The sequence below is a fragment of the Belonocnema kinseyi genome, chromosome 1, assembly GCF_010883055.1.
Source record: "Belonocnema kinseyi isolate 2016_QV_RU_SX_M_011 chromosome 1, B_treatae_v1, whole genome shotgun sequence".
Taxonomy (NCBI): domain Eukaryota; kingdom Metazoa; phylum Arthropoda; class Insecta; order Hymenoptera; family Cynipidae; genus Belonocnema; species Belonocnema kinseyi.
The window spans coordinates 92,526,238-92,532,955 of record NC_046657.1 but is presented as its reverse complement, the minus strand read 5'-3'; the positions used below and the strand labels follow the sequence as shown (position 1 = coordinate 92,532,955).

The following is a 6,718-nucleotide window of genomic DNA, read 5'->3' as shown; positions in this document are numbered from 1 at the left end:
TTCCATTGATGTGCTGCAATATTCATTTATTTTTATTTTCGGTATCAACAGACAAATGTTTCAGAAAATCATTGATAATGATGAATAACCCTGCCTTTAAATGGTTTGTCGGCTTTAACTGATAAACTAGAAGAATTCTCGTGGTTCGTATGCATTTTTGCTGACACTAGCATGATTAACCAAATATATGCACAGTGATATGGGGATTCTCACCTAATAACACCGACAGATGAATGCGTAGGCTCTATAAATCATTGCAGTAGAAGTTATATGTATCCCAGCTAACACAACTGCGTGCAGTTAATAGTTCGGGAGCCAGTGCATAATCCATCAAGTATTTTTATTAGTTCGATTTTTTCTGGGTTTGCTTGCATTTGAGGTATACACTGTAAATTAACATATATTAAATCAGTCAGCTGCCGGAACAAGGTCAGTCAGCACTTCTGCTAGCGTGCCAAATACTACAAACTTCTGACAATTTTGTTACAGCCGAAATTTTTTATATTATTAGTATTTGCAACGAAATTTGCGAAATCGCCAGTCAGGCGCCCTTTGCCGAGATACGGCTAGCCATAACCTCGTTCATCACGTCAAAAATAATAGTTTCCTAAAAGAGCTTTATTACATCTAAAACTTTATGTATAAATAGTATTTGTAATAGGGTCATTTAAAAACAATGTAATTCAAGCCAGGTTCAAGACAGGTTATTGTAGTGTACTACTTGTCCTACATTATTTATATACTCACTGTTAAGCACTATATTTTTCAATTAATCTAGATAAAAAGCTTTATTCATAAAGATATATTTAAAAAATAATTTCTATCAATTAATTATTTTCTCGAGGGGATTTGTAAAGCCCTCGACAGGTAAAACGGGTAATACAGCTGTGAGTGCAAAAAAGTATATTAATGTTCTTATGTTCAATTATACTTAAATTTAAAAAATAACAAATTAAAAAAATGACCGAGATGCAAACTTTCAAAAAATTAATTTTTTCTGAAAAAATTAAAAACATTTGGTGCCTTAAAAATTTGAAAAGAATTTTTCTTAAAGATCGATTTAATTTGAAATCACATTAGTACGTTTAAAAATCATATATAACAAATCGAGCTTCAAAAACCTTTTTCCCTGATTTCTAAAATATCGGATGAATGCCGTCTAGCATTTATGATACCACACTCAGGGTGACATCGTAGCTATGGGGATTAGGCGTTCGGCTTATAAGCCTGCGGTGCGTGCGTTCGATTCTTGGCGCTTGCGGATATTTTAATAAACTGCGTTTGTCTTTAGTTATTAGTAATACGTCTTCTCTAGTCAAATTTAATAATAAGTTTAGTTTTAGAATAACGTGCGGAGTATAGTTAATAATCGAATGTCAATAAAAATACGAGAAAACAGAGAAGTGTTTATCAGAGGCTACAGAAAGGTGTAAAATCTTTAGATTAAACTTTTGCAAAGAAAACGTATTTTACAATTCGCTTAATATTTTCCTTCTTTGAATCAAAAATTCCTGGTAATGGATTATGGCAATGTGCTGGTTAAACTTTAATACTACTGCAACCAGAGCATCACGCTTCAGAATTTAAAGCATGATAATTTTTTTAATAATTTGATAATATTTTATTTGAATCAACAAAATAAGAAATAATAGCATATGCTTTTAAATAATAGTGTGCAAGGGACTATCTAGATTCTATGAAGAACCTATTAATAGGCCCTCATTGTGTTGCCTACTGATGACCTCGCTAGCTGAGCGTGACGCTTTCGCTTGCGCCCTCGATAGATTGCCACTTTAGGGCCTCGATAGAAAATAGGGAATCTGGACAAAGCCTCTTAAGAACCAAGTTATAATTTCTACCCGGGCAATCTTCCAAATTTTCTATGTCTGGTTTTTAACGGATCTTTACGTTTTGACACTCACAGAGTCCGAAAATCATAACATTGTGTTGGTGTCTGTCTTCATGTGGGTCTGTATGCCTGTATGTATGGTTAACTGAAAGTTGTAGCCACTCTAACTTCTGAAGGATTTGTCCAATCGAGGCAGTCTTTGATAAACCTCTTAAGATTCTCAAAATGAAGATTAAGATCGTTAATAAAGATTTACAACCAAAATTAAAAATTTTAAGAAATTTCAAAATTTGTAAAAAAATTTTTATAAGTTTAGAAGTTTTTGACAAAGTTTCTTATAGATGGGTAAACGACTTAAAATTTATAAAAATAAAATTTTCAATTTCGATGAAAATTAGAAAAGCTATTTACTTTTGAAATTTTTAATTTCTTTACTAGATATAAAATATATTTCGAAACTATCTCAGTAAAGTTTTTTGATTTGACACAAACTTAAAAAGTTAGAGGTTTTTCAAAATTTCAAAAAAAAATGTTATCAGTTTAAAAAATTTTTGTCAAATTTTCTGGTAGATGGCAAAAAGACTTGTAAATTACGCCAATGACATTTCTAAATTCAATCAAAATTGAAAGAAACTACTACTAGATATAAAATATACGTAGTTCGAAAATATGCTCATGAAGTTTCTTAATTGGACAAAATTTCAAACAGTTGGATCATTTTCAAAAATATGTCATTTTTGTTTTCAACAGATCCGTAGCTTTAATAGTACAATTCGATACGTGTGTGAGGTGATTATTTAGCGAATTAAACGTTTTTCGCACGAGCGAAGCGAGTGAAAAAAGTCTCATTCGCTAAAAATCACAACTCACACAAATATTGAACAGTATTTTATACCACGAACGGCGAAAAAATCATGTCAAAGTTGAATTTTTTAAATGGAAAAAGAAGTATCGAGCGCGAAGCGCGAGTTTCGTAATGAAAATGTAATCACAGTTTTCGATTTAAGTTATAATATTTATGATATTAGAAAAAATGTATTTCAAGTGTATGCATTAAACGGACGAAACCGATTGCGAGAGCGTACCAGCGTGCGTAACGCGCAATGAGTAACTGCGTAAAGATCATATTTTTTTTCTTAATCGTAGGTGCCCAAAAGACCCTAAAAACGAAGAATTATAAGGAAAGGTGGGGTGCGACGGAACAGGTGGGTAATATAAAACGCTACTATATCTGGAAAAATATTCACACTTCAAGTTTGATATTAATTTATAAAATAAAGATAAGTCTAATGAGTTGAGGAAAGTGCAAAAAGAATTTATAATTTATTTAAATTGTATCAGAAATTAAGTGAAACATTTTAGTACTTCAGAACTCAGGAATGGTGTTATTTTCGAGAGAAAATAAAGTACTTATAATGTTTTTATTCCTTTTTCCTTTCAAAGACTTTAAAAAAATGAAGTTTAAATTGTCTGTTCTGGACATTCGATTTAATTATAAATTATTTAGAAAAGAAAATTACGAATTTGAAATAAAATTGCCGTTGGGAGCGAGATGCAACAAGCTGAATGGGGCGGAATGGAACACCGGAACATCCGCGAATTTAACCTATCGTAGTCACTGTCAGTGTGGCCGGTCGGGTTAGTTGCGAGATATATGTATGAAATAAAAAGTGATAAAGTACATGATATAAGTTATTAAAATGCGAAATTATAAAATGAAGACTGGCAGACAAAACTGGCAGACAAAACTGGCCTGAGGAGATTTTGAAAAGGGCAATCGAAAGCATAAGAAACGTTGAGTTAAATTACCGCCAATCTCAAAATAAATACGAAGCTGCGGCATCAACACTTTGTCGAAAAACTTGCTAAATATGTGCAAAATAATAGAATAGAAATGGTTTATCGAAGGAAGTTTAATTTTCTGTTCGTAAATTCTTTATGATCAAAAAACTTAAGTTCCTACTTGTGCTGTATTTAAAAAACAATAACAACTACCAAACAAATAAATTTTGTATTCAAATTTAGTTTTTTCATCCTTTTATCTACGTAGCTTTCAAGTAATATGGATATTTTTTTCTTAAAATTTGATTTTCAGATTAATTTTATTACCTTAAATTCCTTTAATGTCTTTCATCCTTCCTCTGCCTTATGTAATTCTTTAGGTTATGCTCTGGCTAAAGTACATATTTTAAAATTATATCTTTTCGGTTTGGTGTTCCTTGAAATAGATTATGATTTGTTGCTTACTTTTTTTCAATTTTCAAAACTATTTAAAAAATGAAATTGATATTCCAATTGTTCCATACCGCCCCACCATGCGTTCTGTTTTACCCGCCGCGTAATCCATAGCGCCCCAACTAACTTACAGTGCTTCATACTTAATTTCTGAAAAACTAGTTCGCTTGATTTACAAAAACATATGTGCAACTTGCAAATGATAAACGGGAGAAAATTTTAACTAATAATTGTTTCTGTAAGTTCTTACAGGTTACAGCCTAATAAGCGTCAAAGATTTTGTTTACCGTCTCGCCCCACCTTCCCCTATTTCGCGAATCAGAACTTTACGTGATTGATTTTTTTTTAAATTGATTTTGCTGTCAATATTACTTTTTTCAAACCTGCAAAAGAGGCCATTCATAGCCAATTTGTTTCTGGAAGAATATACTTTTATCTGGTACCTAGGGATAAGGTTTAATTTTTATATAATGTCATCCTTTTTTTGTTCACACTCCGCATCGTGACATAGACGGCCCTGTGAGAAGTATAAAATCTATAAACTTGAATTTTGGCACCGAAGAGGAAGAGGAAGGAGCTATTTACAACAAACGATCGATACGAATAGCCCGATTTTTTCAATACATGCAGGCACTTCAATGAACTTGTGCTAGAAGAACAAGATCTTTAATCCCGCCAAATTTATAGCAGACAATTTTTTTAATTTGGTTATTTTTCTTTTTTAAATTTCTTTGTAAGATATTCAATTTTTACCAAATATTTTGTAAATTTAAGTTGTAGAATATATTTCTATAATTAAGTTTTGTTTGTATTGGCCTTTTATTGGGAGGAGTATGAATCAAAACAAAATTCTTAAGGGTGCACGTTTCCTATGTCAGGATCCATTTGCACTGGAACGCGAAAGAAACTCCCCGACAGAGATTGTTTGTAAAAGTTTCGAGAACTGTTCGAAATAGAACTTAACATTACATAATTAACGTAAAATGCACGTTTTGTCAATTGAACAATGGGTATCATTTCTTGACACAATTTGATTTATTTTGACATGAAACATGGATATTTTCTTCTTTTTAATTTCATGTTTCTGATTAAATTACTACTACCGTCTGATAAGAATTTTCCGCAGTCTCGATTAAATAAAAAACGATGACAGAAGATATGGATAATCAGTATACAATGTCTGATAAAATTAAGTTATAATAGCTGATAGGAATATTATTAGAGGTTGAATACGCAACTTCCCTGATTTTTGATGAAAGTTTTTTTTTATATCTGAATATAATTCCATATCACAGGTAAATTAAAAACAGTTACAAAATTTGAACACTTACACCTGTCAGATTATAATAACATATAAACGTATTTTTTGATCAAACAGTCTGATGATTAGATAAAGTGAATTGAAGTTTCTGTTTCAACGACTTACGTTCAGTCTCTGCATGAAATAGTTCATAACCTGACGAGAACTAAAGTACTTTTATTTTTTATAATGAAGATCTTCTATACATATTACGATATTGTTTCGAGATAAAGAATACGTGTGATATAGCGAAGATAAAACGCATTTTCTTCTAAATATATTAAGAGTTTATATTTATTATATTGAATTGTTTGTATCGTAAATAACATTTTTTGTCTAATGCTTTTTCTGAAAAAATTTCCGCGAGAGATTGTACGTATTTAAAAAATGATTGTCCGGCCAAATTTGTCAAGTGGGCCACTTTTTTTATGGGTTGTAATTTTACTTCAGGAATGCGTGATAAGCTACAGTTTTACATAAATAAAATTTCATCAATTTTCATGCAACAATGGTAAAATGATTTTTATTTTATGCAATGAACATATTTAACGAAACGTGCAAAAAATTATGGCGATAGTTTGTGCCGATCGGGAGAACAAAATTAATTACGAGAACAATGCTAAAAAAGTAAAATATCAATAACGATTTGAAAAATGAAAATTTTGCAAAAATGTTTTAGGGCCGTTTTATGTATGTAAAACTCTAGCTTATCACGCACACAGTAAAAAAGGATCAATATTGTTGCAGAGCATTTTGTATCCAACTGCACATAAGTGACAACTGCAGTTAACAGGTGATATTTTCTAATATCAGATTTCATTATTTTGTCAACTTTTCAATTACACTGCACGATCAGAAACCATAAAAAGCTTGCATATAAGCTAAAGTACTCATAGAACGTCAGACATCTTGGTTTGACTTTATACATGATCCCTCATCAGATCATTATCATCTCCAGAGTCGATCATTCACTCCGGCCGATCAAAATGCTCTTGAATTCGGCATCATTTTTCTTGCATATCAAAATGATTTTGATTTCGGTATCATTTTGAACACTTTTTTTACTGTGCATTCACGAAAAAAAATCACAACCCATAAAAAAAGTGGCCCACTTGACAAATTTTGACACATTTGCGAGTACCCAAAAATTTCGAACTACTCGAAAATTTCGAGAACCCGACCGGCTTTGAGTGCTCGAATTATTCGAAAGCTGAGAAAGTTTCGAGCTACCTGGAATATACAGTCTGTCAAGTTAAAGCGTGGGTGGCTTTACTCGCAGTCGGTAAGGTGTATCGACATGATTTTGGTGTCAAAATATTAAGAAGAGCTCCCTC

General features: G+C 31.7%; 1 protein-coding gene across 8 annotated transcripts in view; it reads left to right on the top strand.

The window, feature by feature from the left end:
- The first annotated feature begins 314 nt into the window (after positions 1 to 314).
- The window catches only part of LOC117173009 (probable multidrug resistance-associated protein lethal(2)03659), a 75,119-nt gene continuing 68,715 nt past the window's right edge, over positions 315 to 6,718 (top strand). For 5 of the 8 annotated variants that reach the window (XR_004467095.1, XM_033361356.1, XM_033361399.1 and 2 more), the window contains exon 1: positions 315 to 429. The gene's annotated coding sequence lies outside the window, so the exon portion shown is untranslated. Of the gene's footprint in view, positions 430 to 5,530; positions 5,556 to 5,716; positions 5,757 to 6,718 lie in introns of those variants that run through there. The other 3 variants (XM_033361364.1, XM_033361373.1, XM_033361382.1) reach the window with 3 other exon arrangements.